The 19,804-nt window shown below is 47.3% G+C and overlaps 1 long non-coding RNA gene across 1 annotated transcript in view; it reads right to left on the reverse strand.

Moving 5' to 3' along the window:
• The window catches only part of LOC114805453, a 106,457-nt gene that overhangs the window by 82,967 nt on the left and 3,686 nt on the right, over window positions 1-19,804 (reverse strand). The window contains exon 2 of the long non-coding RNA XR_003753431.1: window positions 12,253-12,339. This is a non-coding gene — a long non-coding RNA (uncharacterized LOC114805453). The remainder of the gene's footprint in view (window positions 1-12,252; window positions 12,340-19,804) is intronic.

The raw sequence follows: 19,804 nt of genomic DNA on the forward strand, positions 1-19,804 counted from the left end.
GAAACATCGAATTGTCTTTAAATTCTTCCAGGGGAAAATGTGGCTTTTTTTTTTTTTTTTTAGCATTTTAAAACATTTTAGACCCCAAAAGAAAGGACTGTGTGCCCAGAAAGTAATTCTTTGCCTCCTCTAAGGTATCCATTAACCTTCTTTCTGCAAATTTTCATTCACTCAATTGTATTTATTGAGCACTTACTGGGTGCAGAGTACTATACTAAGCACTTGGGAGGGGCAATAGAACAAGAAACAGATACATTCCCTGACCACAACAAGCTTACAGTCTAGAGGGATTTTCTTCTCTCTCACCCTAACAGTTCTTGTGTACGCAACCTAATACTCGGTTGGCTTTCGTTATTCAATCGTATGGTCGTATTTACTGAGGGTTTACTGTGTGCAGAGCGCTGTACTAAGTGCTTGGAGACATGATTATTATTTTAACGTCTCCCCTCCTAGAACCTAAGCTCCTCGAGGGCAGGAATCACATCCACCTATTCTACTCTACCCAGTCCGTAGGCACTCAGTAAATACCATCGATCCATCACTGAACGGGAGAAGAGGCTTTCTTCTTCCAAGCCTAAATGGGCCGAAAGCATCGTGGAATGAAACGGCGTCCCCCCTGAAGGAGAGACAAACCTCCTCCATTCAGATTCTGGATCCGTGGGGATGGAACGATTCAAATTCAACACGTTCCTTCGAGCTCCGTCATTCACAAGGGACAATATCTTTTCCTCTGCTCTTTCCTATCACTCTCTGCTCTTGTAGGGGCTTATGGTATTACTGCAAAACACTTTGGACATGCCCAGAATGAAGAAACACGTTGAAAGGTACATTGCAATGCACCAGACTCAAATCAGACAAGCCGGCGTGACTCATAGGACCTCCGGAGACTGGGGGATTGCAAGCAGGAACTGACGGAATCCAAATTTAGCCGATCCTCGTTACCAAGGATGGAAAGAAAAAACTGGGGGTGGGTAGGGGGGAAGGGGACGGTCACGCTCTGACCTGGGAGGGACCCGGGTTGATCCGACCTTCGGCTCATGAATGTTGAAGACCTAAAAATGCCCCCGCTCCCGGCGCAAACCCAGAAACTCACAGTTCAGATGTTTCACGGTTCGAGCTCCTGCGGATTCAATCCATCAATCGTCTTTATCTCTCCTTACGTGCCTGGAGTTGTTTCCATTTCCCCTCTTCTTATTTTTAGATTGTGAATCCCCTTAGGGACAAGGGATCGTTCTGGATTCACACCTGTTTGTCTTTTCCCAGCGCTTAGTACAGTGCTTGCACAAGCTAAGTGCTTAATAAATACTATTACTATGACTATATTTATTTAGTACTCAGTACAGAGCTCTGCACACCCTATGTGGGACAGCCTGATTGCTCTGTATCTACCCCAGCACTTAGAACAGTGCTTGGTACATAGTAAGTGCTTAAATACCAACATTATTATTACTATAAATATTATTACTACGACTACATTTATTGAGTGCTTAGTACAGGACTCTGCACACGATAAGCATTTAAATCCTATTCATTCATTCCATTGTAATTATTGAGCGCTTATCATGTGCAGAGCACTGTACTAAGCGCTTGGAAAGGAACAATAATAATTACAGTATTTGTTAAGTGCTATGTGCCAAACACTGTTCTAAGCACTGGGGTAGATACAGGGTAATCAGGTTGTCCCTTGTGGGGCTCACACTTTTAATCTCCATTTTACAGATGCGGTAACTGAGGCACAGAGAGTTTGGTGACTTGCCCAAAGTCACACAGATGACAAGTGGCGGAGTCGGGATTAGAACCCACGATCTCTGACTCCCAAGCCTGCGCTCTTTCCACTGAGCCACACTGCTCAAAATACTATTCCCATGACTTCATTTATGGAGTGCTTAGTACAGTACTTTGAACACAGCAAGCACTTAATATCATCACCAATTGTCTTTGAGTGCCTACTTTGTGCAGAGCACTGTACTAAACGTTTGGGGTGTATCAATCAGTGGTATTTATTGAGCACTTACTGTGTGCAGGGCACTGTCCTAAGCGCTTGGGAGAGAACGATACGATAGAGTTGGCAGAAATGTTTCCTGCCCCCAATGAGCTGATAGTTTAAAGGATGAGCTTACAAAATACTCTATTACTACTACTAATGATGGCATTTGTTAAACGCTTGTTATATGTCAACCACTTTTCTAAACGCTGATACAAGCTAATCAGGTTGGACACAGTCCCTGTTCCACACGAGGCTCCCAATCTTAATCCCCATTTTACAGATGAGGTAACTGAGGCCCAGAGGAGTTAAGTTACTTACCCATGATCACACAGCAGACAAGTGGCGAAGCCGGGATTAGAACCCAGGTCCTTCTGACTACATTTATTGAGTACTTAGTGCAATGCTTTGCAAGGAGTAGGTGCTCAATAAATAAATCCTCAATTGATTGATTTTTCCGTACTTACTCTAATAGTAATTACTATTATTAGATTAAGTGCTTACTATATGCCAGGCACTGAACGAGGCACTGGGGTAATAACATTAATAATAATTACGGTATTTGTTAAGAGCTATGTGCCAGTACTGGGGTGGGTACAAGCAAATTGGGTTGGACACAGTCCCTGTCCCACGTGGGGCTGACAGTCTCAATCGCCATTTTCCAGATGAGGTAACTGAGGCCCAGAGAAGTGAAGTGATTTGCCCAAGGTCACATAGACAAGTAGTAGAGCTGGGATTAGACCCCCATGACCTTCTGACTCCCAGGCCGTGCTCTATCCACTATGCTATGCTTGGACACAGTCCCTGTCACATGTGGGGCTTACAGTTTGGAGGGGGGAGGGGAAGAGGGGAGAGAGGGGGGAGAGAGGGGGAGAGAGGAGGGAGAGAGGAGGGAGAGAGGAGGGAGAGAGGAGGGAGAGAGGAGGGAGAGAGGAGGGAGAGAGGAGGGAGAGAGGAGGGAGAGAGGAGGGAGAGAGGAGGGAGAGAGGAGGGAGAGGAGAGAGAAGGGAATTTATCCCCATTTTACAGATATGGAAGTTAAGTGACTTGGCCAGGGTCACACTGGGCAAGCAAGTGGTGGAGCTGGGATGAGAACCCAGGTCTTCTGAAAGGGCAGGGACTGTCTCTATCTGTTACTGATTTGTACATTCCAGCGCTTAGTACAGTGCTCTGCACATAGTAAGCGCTCAATAAATACTATTGAATGAAGGAATGAATGATTCCTAGCCCTGCACTCTTTCCACCAGCCCACACTGCTTCTGCACTCAGCAATGGGGAGAGTCCTACACAGTAGTCCCAACCCCTCTAGACTGTAAGCTCACTGTGGATGGGGAATGTGTCTTTTTATTGTTCTAGTGGACTCTCCCAAGTGCTTAGTACAATGCTCTGCACACAGTAAGCATTCAGTAAATACGATCGAATGAAAGGATCCCTGCCCTCAAGGAGTTTCTGGTCTAGCTGTCATAATACCTACTGAAATCTCAATTACAGATCTGGGGAAGCGCCCAAATTTAAAAATAGGTTCCTAGGTTGAAGCGGCATGGCCTAAAGGAAAGAGCAGGGGCCTGAGAGTCAGAGGAGCTGGGTTCTAATTCATTCATTCGATAGTATTTATTGAACGCTTACTATGTGCAGAACACTGTACCAAGGGCTTGGAATGTACAAGTCGGCAACAGATAGAGACAGTCCCTGCCCTCTGATGGGCTTACAGTCTAATTGGGGGAGACAGGCAGACATGAGCAATAAATAGAGTCAAGGGGAAGAACATCTCATAAAAACAATGGCAAATAAATCCCGGCTCCTCCCCTTTCCTGTTGTGTGACCTTGGGCAAGTCACTTCTCTGTCCCTCAGTTCCCTCATCTGCAAAATGGGGATTCAATCCCTGTGCTTCCTGCTACTTAGAATGTGGGCACCAGGTGGGACGTGATTATTCTGTATCTACCTTAGCGCTTAGTACAGTGCTTGGCACAAAGTGCTTAACAAATACCACAATCATTATTATTAGTGCAACGGGGCCGGGGTGGGGAAATGAATCCGACTCTGTTAGAGTGTACTTTCCCACAAGTGCTTAGCCCAGCGCTCCGCACCCGACGAGCGCTCAATAAGTCCAACCGATCGATCGAGTGCCGAGGAAGGATAGAGGCTCAGGACTTCCTAGCGCATCGGCCCAGTTTTTTTGGAGCTCCATCGTCGAGGCTGTGCATCTCCATCCCAGGGACAGTTCCCTCTAACGGAGGCTTTATTGGGCCGATTGCCTCGCTTGTAAAATGGCTCTAGACTCTTCCATTCAACAAAGAGTGAGGCGCAGACTCTTTCCTACAGGGAATGATGTCAGCCCCCCGTTGCTGCCAGCCCTCGGCGGAAGGAAACGAGTGATTTTTTTTTTTATTCCCTTCTCTCCGTCCTCTGCGTAACTCCCCTCCCTCCAACATTCAATTTCACGTCGATTTGGCTTTAAGGTCACATGGCCGGTCGGCGGCTTGACACCGAACAACAGGGCCGTGTCTGTGCACGCCTCGCTGCTCGGCCTTGAGGGGAGGAGAGGGGGGCGATGGGGAGAGCCCGGCCCCTCCCCCGCCCCAGCTGTCGCGCCCCCTTATTCAAGTTGTCACCGGGCAGAGCGAGGAGAGGAGCGGGTGGCCTCTCACAGCGGGGAAACCAAGTGGGGTGGCCCGATGGAAAGAGCCCCGGCCCGGGAGTCAGAGTTCCTGGGTTTTAGTCCCGGCTTCCGCCAGGCGTCTGCTCTGTGACCTTGCTCACCATCTCAACCTCTCTGGTCCTCATCTGTAAAATGGGAGTTCAATCCTACTCCCTCTTGCTTGGTCTGGGAGCTCCTTTTGGGATAGGGACTGTGTCCAACCTGATGAATTTGTATTTACTCCAGTGCTTAGAAAAGTGCTGGGCACATAGTAACAAGTACTATAATAACCACAATAACGAACAGCCCCTAGTGTGGAGGGCAAACACCCCCTGTATTTATCTCCTACGGAATTGAGTTCACCCCCAAACCATCAGTTGATGGTATTTATAATAATTTACTATTTTTTAATGAAAAGATAAAATGGTCCATGAACAAGGATTAATGACCCTTACTGCCCACATGAGACAAGTATTTATCGTTTACAAAAGGGGGAAAAAATGAAAGAAAGAAAAATGATCAGATTTGGTTTCAGTGAGGAGGCCTAGTGGATAGAACCCACGGCTGGGAGGAGGAAGGATCTGAACTCTAATCCCTGCTCCACCACTTGTCTGCTGGGTGCCTCGGGTAAGTCACTTCACTTCTCTGTGCCTCAGTTCCCTCATTTATAAAATGGGGATGAAGACAGCAAGCTTCACATGGGACAGGGACTGTATCCAACCCAATTAACTTGTATGTATCCCAGTGCTTAGTACAGTGCCTGGCACACGATAAAGCACTTAAATACCACAATTATTATTGTTAGTTGCAAACCCATGACAAAGGACACTCCTTCCAGCATGGCTTGCAGCTGGAAAGGGCGAAGGGGGATGAGCTAAGCTTAGATTTAGATTTGAAGATTTCGGCCTCTGGGGTTATTGTGGACCTGGAATGTGTTCATTATGCCATTCAACTTTACCCTTCCAACAGCTTTGTACAGTGCTTTGCACACAGTAAGCGCTCAGTAATACTATTGGTCGACTGACTGAAGAGAAGAGAGACCTTGGCTGGTCTATCTCGGGCAGCCGTCCTGCCAATTCTGGGGACAAAGAGGACTTTGTGTGGGCACGAAAAACTGTTCCCCTCAAACCTTCTGGCTGTCCTCTGTGGCCCTTCCTGCCAAGCCCCAGAAGGGTGATGCCAAGGCAGTCAATCGTATTTATTGAGGGCTTACTGAGTGCAGAGCACTGTACTAAGCGGTTGGGACAGTGCAGTATAATGATAGAACAGACACATTCCCTGGCCACAATGAGCTTACAGCCTAGAGTGGGAGACAGACGTTAATATCAATAAATAAATGACAGATATGGACATAAAATGCTGTGGGGCTGGGGTGGGGTGGTGAATGAAGGGAACAAGTCAGGGTGACGCAGAAGGGAGTGGGAGAAGAGAAAAGGAGGGTTTACTCAGGGAAGGTCTCTTGGAAAAGATGGGCTTCATTAAGGCTTTGAAGCTTACACTAGACTGTAAGCTCCCTGTGGCCAGGGAATGCGTCTACCAACCCTTTTGTATTAGACTCAAGTTCAAAGTACAGAGCTCTGCACACAGAAAATGCTCAATAAATACCATTTATTAATAGAATGAAAAGATTCTTGGCACCCCTGACCAACCCTGGCACCCACTTTTTAAGTTCAATGAATAGCATCATTGAAGAAGCAGTGTGACCTAATGGATAGAGCACGGGCCTGGGAGTCAGAGAAGCTTGGGGTCTAATTCCGGTTCCGCCACTCATCTGCTGTGCGACCTTGGGCAAGTCACTTAACTTCTTTTTGCCTTAATTCCCTCCTCTGCAAAACGGGAATTCAATACCAGTACACTCTCTTATTTAGCCTGAGACCCCCATGTTGGACCCATCTTGTATCTACACTAGTGCTTAAAACAATGCTTGATACATAGTAAGCGCTATGCAAATACCATGAAGAAGAACAAGAAGGACGTGATTATCCGCATCTACTCCAGCGCTTAGTATAGTGCTTGGTACACAAGCACCTAACCAAAAAAAGTCTAAACCAGTGTGAATTTACCTTATGGGAACCACTATTCCTTGTGTTTCTGTCTGCTCCCTGAGACATTCACATATGGCTTTTTTTGTTGTTGTTTTGAAACTGATAAGAAGACAACCGCTCCCACATTAATCCTGGAAAGTAACTTAAGATTCCATTACATAACCAAGGAGGTCACAAGGACACCCAGCAAGGTTCTTTGTGAAAATTTGCATAACCTACATACTCACTGGCCTTTTAAAAAGAAAAATACCAGACACGTCTGGTGCTTTATCCATAACAGACAGGGGAGAGAGCAACTGAAAAATGAGCTGCCCTGTATAAAACTGTATGGCCAACCACCCTAGAGAGAAGATAGATGAAGACGGAGAGACAGAGAGAGAGACACAGAGAGAGAGAGGCGCCGTTTGGGAGAAGGAGACGGTAGTGGTGGTAGTAGTATTTAAGTGGCTACTATGTGCCAACCACTGAACTAAGCACTGGGAAAGAAGTACAGGGATGAGACGTAAATATGGCCTCTAGCACCGTCTCCACACCAGCCCACCAACACACACGGATTTCCAATCTAAGAATAATAAGAGGGAAAAGCGGTTGGTGACTGAAAGATTACACAAAACACAGGCTGGAGAGAGAAACGTGTTGGGAGAAAGTGATAGGTTGCGGGGAGAGAGAGAGAGACAGGCTGGGGAAGAGAGAGAGGCAGGCAGAGAGAGAGAGATAGAGACAGGCTGGGGGGTTGGAGACAGACAGACACACAGGCCAGGAGAGAACTCTCCCATTTGCTTAGTACACTGCTCTGCATACATTAAGCGCTCAATAACCCCGATTGAATCAATGAATGGAAATGTTGAACACGATCTGGGATGTAATGGGAGAAGAGAGCAGCAAGGAAACAGAGGCAGCTGATGGAGGAGAATCTTAGAGCGGAGGGTTGAGACACATTTCCTGGAAAGCCATTGGAGATTTTGGAGGAACCGGGGAATGATTTTAAAAAGGATGGTACAGGCGGCAAAATGTTAATTCCTCTACCAGTTTCCAGCCGTCGCACCCAGTTGTACTTTGGACACGACCGAATGATTGATTGGATCCAAGGCAGCTTCCTTGCTTCCATCATCATCATTAATATCTCTTGACCGTAAGCTCATTTTGGACAGGGGAACACTTCTGCTAATTCTGTTGTATTGTATTCTCCCAAGTGCTTAGCACAGTGCTCTGCACATAGCGTTCAGTAAATACATTTGTGATGTACTGGGGAGGGTGTGGTGGGGTATGGCTATGAGCACCAGAGATATTGGAGGGAATGTGTCCGTTTATTGCCATACTGTACTCTCCCAAACGCTTAGTACAGTGCTCTGAACACATTCAGTGCTCAATAAATATCACTGACTGACTATTAACACCCCCTTGTCCGAAGAAGAATATGTGAATCATTAGGGAATTCATTTAAGTACTGATATTTTCCATCAAATCAACCCCTCTGAATGATTTTACAGCAGACAAGAGATACATCTGGGGGCTGTGGAGAGTGACTATGAGTTCTTTTTTTTTCTTCTCCCTGCCAAACTGAAATGGCAACCAGTTCCAAGAAGAAAGTACATTCGAACTAATGCCTGAAACCTGGTGAAGATGTACTTCAGAATTAATCTGGTTATTTAGAGTTTATTTCCACAAATCAGGATTTCTTCCGACAAGGACCCCTGCTGGGTTTTTCCGAGCCAAGACTGAATTAATGAATTTTTTTTTTTAAATGGTATTTGTTAAGCACTTACTATGTGTCAGGCACTGTACTAAGTGCTGATCCAGGCTAATCAGGCTGGGCACAGTCCCTGTCCCACATGGGGCTTACAATCTTCATCCACATTCTCCAGATGAGGGAACTGAGGTTCAGAGAAGTGAAGGGACTGGCCCAAGGACACACGGCAGACAAGTGGCAGAGCCAGGATTAGAACCAGATCCTTTTGACTCCCAGGCCAGGCTGTTTCTCATGAATGAATGAATTCAACCTACCAGGGCAGATTTAAATTGCTTACTGACACAAAATCTGGTCATTTTTCTTCCTTCCATTTTTTTCCCCCTTTTGGAAAAGATAAATACTTGTCTCATATGGCCGCGGCAAGGGTCATTAATCCTTGCACATGGACCATTTTATCTTTTCATTAAAAGATGGCAGAATGACTGACAGCCAGATTTACAACAGAAGATTCCTTGGTTGGGTCTGACGAAATCAGCATCCTGCTGGCCCCGACTGGGTGATGACAGAGGGGCCGCTTCAGACTCCCAATCAAGCTCATCCTCTAGACTGTAAGCTTGTTGTGGGCAGGGAATATGTCTGTTCTACCCAGTGCTTAGTACAGTGCTCTGCACACAGTGACACTCGATAAATACAACTGACGGAGAGGGCAGAGAAATGGGTAGGCCCCGCTCGCTGAGACGCTGCGGGTGCTTTCTTTGGGAGCCGATCCAGCGATGGCATTTAAAGGAGTATTTCTGGTGTGCAGGGCACTTTGCTAAGCGGTCGGGGGAGTATGGGATGGTGGTGGTGGGAGTTGGTGGATGTGACCCCGGTTGTAGGATTTTAACGGCGGCTCGTTAGAACTGCGATGCCTTGGACCGTAAGTGGATGGAGGGCCTGCTCCCGTGGCCGTGACCATTCAGTGGGGCAGAGATCTCCTGACAAGAGGAGAGGTTCCCCACTCCCCTCGATGGGAAGGAAGACCATCATGGCCCCGTGGCCTACGTAAATAAATAATGGGGCGAAATCAAAACTAATTAACTTGCAATAAACCGACTTAACCACTTAGGGGCAGCGTTCACACGGCGTTAACAGGCAAAACAAACCTGGGTTTCATCACCTGGTTAATTCCCTCCGTCCTGCCAATTAAATTTGGGGAGCAGGACCCAAACGGAGAGCGTTCCTGGCCTGCCCGGTGATGCAGACTGGGAGAAACAGGCTGAGGATCAGTGCCCGCCATTTCGATCCCTGGACCAAATATCATCAGGCCCCTGGGCTTTCCTTCCTTCCTTTTCCTCGGCTGGGATCCTTCCCAGAAAGTCCAGACTGAGATCCAAACTCCGAGTGAGAATTCCAGGAGTAGCGAATTCCAATTTACGGGAGAAAGATGAAACCTGTCCGAAGGGCTGTGAAGGAAACTGGTAGCTCGTCGTGGACAGGGAATGTGTCGGTTTATCATTATATTGTGCTCTCCCTAGCGCTTAGTGCAGTCCTCTGCACGCAGTAAGCGCTCAATAAATTTGATTGAATGAAACACCAGATGCGGGCACAGGAAATTCTCGTCTTTCGTCCCACCCTCAGCCCCACTTGTGTCCACATCTGCCATATATTTGTTAAATATTCATGTCCCCCTCTAGACTGTCAGCTCACTGAGGGCAGCGTATGTGTCTACCAACTCTGTTGCAATGTACTCTCTCAAGCGCATAGGACAAATGCCCTGCACGCAGTAAGACCTCAATAAATACTATCGATCGATGGATTTTAGTAGCGGTCCTTTCTCTGCGGCCTCATGTTATGATCATAATAATTGTGGCATTTGTTACTTGTGTGATACTGAGCACCGGGGTAGATACGAGACAATCTTGTACCTTGAGAAGCAGGCGGGTTAGTGGGTTCAGCACGGGCTCGAGAGACAGAAAGTCCCAAATTCTAATCCTGGCTCTGACACTCTTCTGCTGTGCGACCTTGGACAGGTCACTTCACTTCTCTGGGCCACAGTTACCTCATCTGAAAAATGGGGATTAAGACTGTGAGCCCCATGTGGGGCAGGGACTATGTCCAACCCGATTTGCTTGTATCTACCCCAGTGCTTAGTACAGCGCTTGGCACCTAAGAGAAGTGAAGTGACTTGCTCAAGGTCACCCAGCAGACAAGAGCAGAGCTGGAATGAGAACCCAGGACCTTCTGACTCCCAGGCCCTGCTCTCTCCACTAGGTCATGCTGCTTGACAAGAAGTGAGCTCCCAATGAAACCCCAAACTATTCTGATTCTGCTTGGGGTGGAGCAAGGGGAGGGAGGGAGGGAGGGAGAGGAAATCCTTGGGGTCTGGAGGTCACTCTCTGATCAGGCTCTCTCATCTGCTCTCAGCAGACAGGCGCCGTCCCACCCAAAGCCGCCCAGCGGAAGTGCCCAATGATTTTGGCTTCTGTCCCGGCAGGCCAAAGATCGGACGGAAGAGACGGGAAGCACGGCAACGTGCCTGAGAAGCAGCGAGGCCTAACGGAAAAGGCACGGGGCTGGGATTTGCCTCTTCCCTGCTGTGGATGACCTTGGGCAAGTCAGTTTCTCTGGGCCTCAGTTTCGTTATCTGTCAAAATGGGGATTAATTCCTGTTTTCCCACTTCCCTTAGACAGGAAGTGCTGAGTGGCACGGGGATTGGGTCCAATGCGATTATGTTAGCTCTACACTGGAGCTCAGTACAGTGTCTGACACATAGTAAACACTCAGCAAATATGGCTATTACTATAATAATTAATATTACGACCTACCCTTCCATTTCCTGGCAAATCCTGGGCGGGTGTGGATGCAGGCTGGAGTTACCCGTGGGGTTGGTGGTGGTGGTGGAGGGGTAAGGGATGTGGAGCAATGGGGCATCCCACTCCAATCATTTACACTTGAGCCCCCAAACGCAGCACTTAGAACAGTGCTTAACACAAAGTAAGCACTTAAATACCATCATTATCACCAGTTACATACCTTCTCCCCAACCCCATCTGGTACACGTGCCCCACTCCCATCAGCTACACATGTCCTCCTCACCCCCATCAGGAGCACATGCCCACTCCCATCAGTTGCATACACTAATAATGGTATTTGTTAAGCGCTTACTATGTGCCAAGCACTGCTCTAAGCGCTGGGGTAGATACAAGGTAATCAGGTTGTCCCACGTGGGGCTCACAGTCTTCACCCCCATTTTCCAGATGAGGAAACTGAGATGCAGAGAAGTAAAATGACTTGCCCAAAGTCACACAGCTGACAAGCGGTGGAGCCGAAATTAGAACCCACGACTTCTGACTCCCAAGCCTGTGCTCTTTCCACTGAGTCATGCCCCCCTCAATTATAAACATCTTCCCCAACCGGTACACATCCCCCATCCCATCAGGCGCACGTGTTTTCCCCTCATCAGTTTCATGTGCCATCCCAACAATTATACAGGTCCTCCCTATTCCCATCAGTACACACGTCCCCCCCGCCCCCCATCAGTTACATATTCCACCCCATCAGTTACACAGATCCTCCCCACTCCAATCAGGTGCACGTCCCCCACCCCCAATCAGTTGCACGTGTCCCCCATTATTTACCCTGGGTCCTCCCCACCTCCATCTGGTACACATGTTCTGCCCCCAAAAGATTTTGTGACCCCCACCCCATCAGGTACAACCCCCCTCTCCCCCCCCCCCGACATCAGATACACACCTCCACTCATCAGATACCCAACCCCTCACGCCCCAAACAGTCACATGCCCACCCACCACCAGCCTTAGCGGCAAAGGCTCGGGAGAGGATTCTTTTTCCCTCTCTTTTTTGAGAATGAATGTATCATGTCATTAAACCCGAAAGGAGCCGTTACTTACCAGTAATGGTGTTCCCCAGGGGCACCGGCTCCATCCGTCTGTCCATCTGTCCGTCCAGCCGCACAGGGGCAGGAACTGGTAAACCTCCTGGAGGAGGAAGAGATGGAGGGAGAAGGGTGAGAGAGATGGAGGGAGTGGGGGGGGGGAAGAGGTGACAGATGTTTTGTTTTTTCTTTATGGTGTTTGTTAAGCACTTACTGTGTACTAAGTACTAAGCGTGAGGGTAGATACAAGTAAAAATCCCCATTTTCCAGGGACCGTCCATGAGCGGCTGCACCATTTCCAAGTCCTGCCTGAAATCTTTTCCGTCGGGCAGCCGGCCGGGCAGTTGGTCTGGCTGGGTGCCCGTTGAGTCCTCATTACCCGTCTTTACCTTCATCAATGGTATTCACTGAGCGCTTACTACGTGGAGGGCAGTGTACTAAGACTTTGGCAGAGTACAATTCACCAGAGTTAGCAGAGACATTTCCTGCCCACAAAGAGTTTACAGTCTACAGGGCCCCCCAGCGCATATATTTATCTGTAATTTTATTTATATTGATGTCTGTTTATTTGTAATGATGTCTATCTCCCCCGCCAGACTGTGAGCTCATTGTGGGCAGGCACTATCACTCTATATTGCTGTCTCATACTTTCCCAAGCACTTAGTAAAGTGCTCTGCACACAGTAAATGCTTAATAAATACGATTGAATAAATACGATTGAATGAATTGGCATTGGGCTCCCTTCCTTTCTCCTCAGGGAGCTGGTGCACATGTTGGGGGAACCCCTAGTATTTTTATGGTATTTATTAAGTGTTTACTATGTACCAGGCACTGTATTAAGCGCTGCAGTAAATGCCTATTCTTTCTCCTCAGGCTGTGAGCCCCATGTGGAATGGCTGACCTAATTCGCTTGTACCTTCCCCAGCTCTTTGAACAGTGCTTCACACAGAGTGCGCGTCTAACAAATGCCAATAAAAAAAAAGAAGAGAAAAAGTTTACACTCAGCAGGCCAGTAGAGGAGTCAGGAGGAGGACACAGGTCCTCTGTCTCCCAGGCCCGCACCCTTGTTCAATCACATTTATTGGGTGGTTACTGTGTCCACAGCAGTATATTAAGCGCTTGGGAGAGTACGAGCAAACAACAAACAGACACTTTTCCCGCCCACAATGGACTGTTGCTGCCCGTGTTTATTCCACGGGAGGGTGATGGGAAGGGCTGAGTGTCTGCGGGACCAGGACGGACGACCACGTTAGCCACAGAGCCGCTCTGCCGAGGGCATCGCACAAGTCCGAGCGAAGGAAAGAAGGAAGACGGAGATGGAGGGGGCGGGGGGACTCGGCAGTTCCTTGCTGAGCCCGTCCTTCCAGCGTCCTATTTATAGCCCCGTTCTTGGATTTCAGTGATGTCATGAATTCCACAGGGGTTTTCTCACCCATCTGAACACAGACTGCATTCTGCTGTCTAGCCGGGCGTGCTGGACTGGATTAGGCAACAGAAAAAGCCAAACAAACAATGAAAAAAAAAAAGAGTGGGAGAGAGCGAGCCTTACATGGGCAAAAGGCAAAAAGTATTCCCCTAAAGGGTTCCCCTTCCACTTTCCAAAGTACCTTATCTGACGCGGGCATGTTGGGTTGGCTCGGAGGTGGCAGGCCTCTCTGTTTCATCTCCGGGCCAAGGTTAAAAGGACGCAACCTCTCTGAGCCAGAAATTTTACCCACCTGTAAAGTGCCCGTTCTCCAAAGAAATGCCATTTTCCTTCCTCCCAGTTTCAAATCAAAACAACTTGACTCTTCCAGAACAAAGTCATTTGAGAAAAAAAAAATAAATCAAGTACTCTACAGATGGACCTCCGTATAAGGAGGTGGGTGGGCCGTGGTGTGTTCCCGCTGTGGTGTGTTTGTGCTGGCTGAGGTGTGTATGTGCTATGTGTGTATGCTGTGGTAGGTGTGCGTGCATGGTGTGGTTTGGGTATTCACTCCATCGTATTTATTGAATGCTTACTATGTGCAAAGCACTGTACTAGGAGTTTGGGAGAGTACGCTGCAACAACAGGCACATTCCTGCCCACATTGAGCTCACAGTCACAGTCTTGTGTGTGTGTGCACACGCTGTGGCGTGTGCATGTACGCTGTGATGTATATGCTGTGAGTGTTTGTGTTGGTTTTGAGCCCTGGTGTATTCTCGCACAACAGCTGCAAAAATTGTCATCAGGGCCAACTTGTGGAATTTAGCGAGGGGCTGCCGGAAGTCCTAAAGCCACACGCCATGCCAACCTGGCAACTAACTTCCTTCCTCTGTGCGTGGCTCCCACTCCCACTCCCTTCTGCCTCACCCGTAGATTTGGATTTGCTCTCTTTATTCACCCCCTCGGCCCATAGCACTTAGGGACATATCATAATTTATTCAAATTAATGTCTGTCTCCCTTTCTAGACTGAGCTCACTGTGTGCAGGGAATATGTCTACCAACTCTGTTATACTGTATTCTCCCATGCTCGTAGTACAGTGCTCTGCCCACAGTAAGAACTCAATAAATATGACTGATTGGCTGAGAAATGGTCACTTCCAGGCCACACAAGGAATGGACTTGTTTTACTCTTCTCCACCTAGACAGTCAATGGTGCTTCTACACTTTTCTTAGGTTTATAAGAAGCATTGGAAGGGCTGGGGTATTTTGTCAGCGCTGTAAGATGGGCACTATGCTAAGTGGCATGGTGGATTCATTCATTCAATTCATTCAATAGTATTTATTGAGCTCTTACTATGTGCAGAGCACTGTACTAAGCGCTTGGAATGTACGATTCGGCCACAGAGAGAGACAATCCCTGCCCAGTGATGGGCTCACAGTCTAAACGGGGGAGACAGCAAAGCAAAACAGGACAAAACAACTTCATCAAGATAAATAGAATCATGGAGATATACACTTAATAAAATAAATAGATAAATAAATAATATATACAAATAAGCAAATATGGGGTGGATACGAGGAAGATAATTGGATAGGACACTTAGCTTTGCCTCCACACAGGGCTCATAGTCTAAAAGGTTGAGCCCGGGCCTCAAAGACAGGAAGACCTGGGTTCCAAACTCAGCTCTGCCACTTGTCTGTTCTATGACCTTGGGAAAAAAATCATTTCACTGGCCATCCATTCCCTCAGCTGTAAAATGGGGATTAAGACCTTGAGCCCCATGTGGGACCAGATTATCTTGTATCTACCCCAGTGCTTGAGATAGCTACAGGGCTTGGATCATAGTAAGTGCTGAACAAAAACCACAATTATTATCATTATACTTTATAAAAGAGCAAATTCCCCTCAAACTGAGTCCATTCATACATTCACATCACTCAAAGCAAGAAAAACAAAATGAACACTGATTGTGTTTTCTGTGTCCAAATTTTGTGGGTGAGTGTTCACGCATTTATTCAGCAATAGCTCAACGTTGGAAAAGCATTTGCGTGTCAAAATATTTGCCGTTTGTTGTGGAGGAAAGACTATTGTTTTTGAGAAGGATCGAAAAGTGGAAGCAGAATTAATTAAGCTTCGAGCATTAAACGTAAAAAATCATAACTCATTAGTTACTTATTTAACAAAAGAAACCAAACATGTAAATTAAAACATTTATAGAGTGTATATATACTTGTTTAATAGACATTGATAAAGTTAGCACCATATTGGATTGCACTCTCTCAAGCGTTTAGTTCAGGGCTCTGCACACAGTGAGCACTCCAGAAATAGCAGTGATTGATTGAAAGAAATAATTCTACGCAGTGCTACAGAGGCAGTGCTATTGACTCATTCTGTCCTTCCGACAAGTCAATTAGTGGTATTTATTGAGCACCAACTTTGTGCAGAGTGCTAAACACTTGGGAGAATACAGTACCGTTGGTAGCTACGATCCCCGCTTTCAAGGGAGGAGAAAGCTGAGTGCCTTAAGGCTAGTGATCAGGAGTTTTCTTGTCTCCAAGAGTTTACTATGGCCAAGGAACATGTCCAAAAACATAGTTGTATTGGGCTCTCCCATGTGCTTAGCACAGAGTGCTCAATAAATACCACCGATGGAATGATTGATTGAATGTGAGCTTTTTTGAAACCTTTTGCTCAGGGCATGCTCAAAACTAGGAGCTTATTAGGAGTCCACTCCACGGGGGAAGGTATGCAGTAATCAGGTTGGATACTGTCCCTGTCCCATATAGGGCTCCCAGTCTAGGAGGGAGGAAGTACTGAATCCGCATTGTAAAGAAAAGGAAACAAAGGCACAGAGAAGTTAAGTGACTTGCCCATGGTCAGCCAGCAGGCAAATGGAGGAGCCGGGATTGGAACTCGGGTCTGACTCCCAGACCTGTGGACTCTGGGCAGATTTCACATTAGGCAGGGCCACACAGGGTCTCAAAACCCAATTCCATTTTTTTAAGAAGGTGCAGGGAGATGGGAATGGAATCTAACCCCCCCTAGGGATGGCACCGAGGGAAGAGGATTCAGGAGTCGGACAGACACTTTTGTCCCTTTCATTTTGAAATGATCTTTCAAATTCTCCAGTCTGCTAGACCTTGGAGTGGTGAGGGAATGGAAAAATATGGGCAGCTTCTTTTTTAGCTCTATGAACTTGTTTTACGGTGACCCGATTTTCCCGGGTCTGAAGTGGGACAAGGAAGGAGCTGGACCGGAAAGAGAGTCAAAGACAGGAAGGAGGGAGAGACAGAAGAGGAGGAGGAGGTGTGTGTAGGGGGAGTGGGAGAGAGAGGGGAGAGAGAGAATGGAGAGAGGAGGGGTAAAGGAGCCAGGAGGGAGAGGGAGACAGCAGGAGCTGAAATGCAGGAAAGGGAAAGCACAAGTGAGGAAAGGCATGGGTCGCCATCTTCAGCTGTTCACGCTCCAAAGGCTTCTTTCCCACTACTTCCAATCATGTCCACTTCTCCCCTATCCTAAAAAAATCCCTTCCTTGACCCAATGGCTCCCTCCCCCCATATCCCTCCTACCACTCCTCTCCAAATTCCCTGAGGGAGTTGTCTACACCTGCTGTCTCAAGTTCTTCTCCTGCAGTTTTCTCCTTGACTCCCTCCAATCTGGCTTCCATCCCCTTCACTCCACAGAAACTGCCTTCACCTCAAATTTAAATGTCTAAAACAATAACTCCCTATCTTCCCACCCAAACCTTGTTCTCCCCCTGGTTTTCCCATAACTGTAGACCGCACCACCCTCTTTCATACCTCACAAGTCTGCAATCTTGGTGTTATACTTGACTTATCCCTCTCATTCAACCCACACATGCAGCCTACCACTAAATCCTGTCATTTCAACATTCACAACATCACTATAACCCCCCCAACATTAATCTAAGGGCTTATCCTATCCCACCTTGATCACTGTATCGGCCTCCTTGCTGAACTCCCTGCCTCCTGTCTTTCCCCACTCCAATTCATACTTCACTCTGCTGCCTGGATCATTTTTCTACAAAAACGTTCAGAGCATGTCTCCCCACTCCTCAAGAACCTCCAGTGGTTGCCCATCCACCTGCACATCAAACAAACTCTTTACCATTGATTTTAAAGCACTCAATCACCTCGCCCCCTCCTACCTCAACTTGCTGATCTCCTACCATAGCCCAGCCTGCACACTCCGCTCCTTTAGTGCCAGCTTACTCGATCTGGTCTGTCTCAATGCCATCTTCTTGCCCACATCCCACCTCTGGCCTGGAACACCCTCCCACCTCATACCAAACAGACGATTGTTCTCCCCTCTTTCAAAGCCTTATTGAAGGCTCAGCTCCTCCAAGAGGCCTTCCCTGACTAAGGTCTCCTTCCCTTTTCTCCCATTCCCTTCTGCATCACCCTGACTTGCTCCCTTTATTCACTCACCTGCTCTCAGCCCCACAGCACTAATGTACATATCTGTAATTTATTTATTACATGTCTGCCTCCCCCTCTAGACTCTCAGCCCACTGTGGGCAGAGAATGCGTCTACCAAGTCTGTCAATAAACACCACTGGTTTATTGAGTGAATTAGAACCCAGGTCCTCTGACTCCCAGGCCTATGCTCTTTCCACTACGCCAGGCCCTAGAACTAAAAAATGTATTTATTCCCCTCCTCAGGAGTCATGCACATGGGTGACCTCATAGGTTTTGCTCATCTAATTGTAAATATTTTTATTTATCCGTAGCGCTCTGCACCCATTAAGTGCTCAATAAATACCACTGATCGATTGGGCGTAAACTCCTTGTGGGTATGAAACATAGTTCTTTATCCGGTATTTCCCAAATGTCTAGTACAGTGCACTGCACCAAGTGGGTACTCATTAAATCCTAATACTAGTTATTACTACTACCACTACTCTGTCTACTAGTAGCACCACTGCTTCTAGTACCATTATTAAAATTAATTCAATCGTATTTATTGAGCGCTTACTTCATGCAGAGCACTGTACTAAGCGCTTGGAATGTACAATTGGGCAACAGACAGAGACAATCCTTGCCCAAAAACGAGCTCACAGTCTAAATGGGGGAGACAGATAATGAAACAGAACACTGCAACCCTTACCAGTCCTATTCATTCATTCAATTGTATTTACTAAGCGCTTACTGTGTGCAAAGCACTGTACTAAGCGCTTCAGAAAGTACAACAATAAACAATGACATTCCCTGTCCACAGCTTCTGCTACTACTACCACCCCTCCTACATCATGGTGTAGTGGATAGAGCTGGGAAGCAGCGTGGCTCAGTGGAAAGAGCCCGGCCTTGGGAGTCAGAAGGTGGTGGGTTCTAATCCCAGCTCCGCCACTTGTCAGCTGTGTGACTTTGGGCAACCACTTAACTTTTCTGTGCCTCAATTATCTCATCTGTAAAATGGGGATTAAGACTGTGAGCCCCATGTGCAACAACCTGATCACCTTGTATCTCCCCAGCACTTAGAATAGTGCTTTGCACATAGTAAGCGCTTAACAAATGCCATCATTATTATTATTAGAGCACGGGTCTAGGAGTCAAAAGGTCATGGATTCTAATCCTGGCCCCGTCACTTGTCCACTGTGTGACCTTGGGCAAGTCACTTCACTTCTCTGGGCCTCAGTTACCTCGTCTGGAAAATGGGGGATGAGACTGGGAGCCCCACCTGGGACAGGGACTGTGTCCAACCTGATTTGCTTGGATCCACCCCAGTGCCTGGCACATGGTAAGCGCTTAACAAATACCAACATTATTATTATTACTATTACTCCTAATTCCTCTCTCATACTCAAAATGGAATCCTATCCCACACAGAGGAATGGAAAGGTGTGGTACTCTTCCCCCCACCCCCCATCAGTTCTCCCTGCAGATTTCATCTAAAAGTGCTAATGTGCCCTTCTCTTCTCCAGCCTCTTTCTTCCAAGAAGCTCTTAGCACTTTCAGATGCTGTTTCTCTGAACCTCCCAACAGCCCCACCAGTGGGAAGTGGCTCTGTTTACATTTGTTTTACACAAAAGAGAGTGGAGCCTCAAAAGTCACGACCTCACCCACAGGCTAATGGCAGAACCGGCACCTCGGCTCTCCAGTGGCCAACTCTAGACCAAATCCTTTGGCAATACGGATTTTTTT

Source organism: Ornithorhynchus anatinus, chromosome 18 (genome assembly GCF_004115215.2).
Source record: "Ornithorhynchus anatinus isolate Pmale09 chromosome 18, mOrnAna1.pri.v4, whole genome shotgun sequence".
Classification (NCBI taxonomy): domain Eukaryota; kingdom Metazoa; phylum Chordata; class Mammalia; order Monotremata; family Ornithorhynchidae; genus Ornithorhynchus; species Ornithorhynchus anatinus.